At 22.5% G+C, this 950-nt stretch overlaps 1 protein-coding gene across 1 annotated transcript in view; it reads right to left on the bottom strand.

The window, feature by feature from the left end:
- The window catches only part of LOC102598090 (putative disease resistance protein RGA4), a 44,577-nt gene that overhangs the window by 14,505 nt on the left and 29,122 nt on the right, over nt 1–950 (bottom strand). The gene's annotated exons all lie outside the window — the stretch shown is intronic.

The following is a 950-nucleotide window of genomic DNA, read 5'->3' as shown; positions in this document are numbered from 1 at the left end:
TTTTTATAATGTGAAATTGTGAACTCAAATCCATTGTGAAGTGTGAATTGAAGGCTAAAGGACAAAGATAGTAGTAACTACTAAGGTATTAAGATTAATATATAATATTTATGTACAAAGTAGTAAATTACTAGTCTTAATGGGTTATCGGTTTACCCAATAACCCAATATTAAAAACCAATACCGAACCGATAACCCAATAATTTTTTTTATAAAACCATTAAAAAACCGTTAACCCAATAACCCAATAACAATAAACCATAACACTTTTATCGGTTGATTCGGTGTTTGCACACCCCTACTCATGAATGTTCTATTAATGTATTACGGAGTTCAAAATAAGCATTTTTTATCCTTATTTTTTATGTGTAGCTAAATCTTATTTAAATTAACAATTTCATCTTGTGTCCAATTATTTCGTGTACTAATTTACTTCCCCTATTCCATTTTGAACTATTGCATCAAATATTTGCATGCTCTTTAAAAAGTGTAGTTTAATAATTTATCATTATAACATAAAAGTAGATTGTTTGAATTATCATGTAATTTTTGTGCATACTTCATAATGAAAAATAATTCTAATCCAAATTACATATTTAAATGACAAAAAAAAAATTAAAAATTAAATTAGAAAAATTGTTAATTCGGGATGGAAGTAGTATACTTATCAATAATGTTTTAGATGTTATATTACTTAGAAAATAATTACAAATATTAGAGACATAATTAATAATCTTATATAATATAAATAATATTAAAATAACTTTAAATTACATATTTAAAGTGACCATTTCTTTTAAAAAAATAAAATAGAAAAATTATTAATTTGGCGGAAGTAGTAACTTGTTGATAATATATTTTTAAATGTTATGTTACATTAGAAAATAATTACAAATGATAGTAATATAATAGAAATAATATTATAATAATCAAAAAGTAAAATAGAGAGG

The sequence above is a fragment of the Solanum tuberosum genome, unplaced genomic scaffold (genome assembly GCF_000226075.1).
Source record: "Solanum tuberosum cultivar DM 1-3 516 R44 unplaced genomic scaffold, SolTub_3.0 scf00008, whole genome shotgun sequence".
NCBI classification, from domain to species: domain Eukaryota; kingdom Viridiplantae; phylum Streptophyta; class Magnoliopsida; order Solanales; family Solanaceae; genus Solanum; species Solanum tuberosum.
This window is presented reverse-complemented; position numbering and strand designations above follow the sequence as displayed.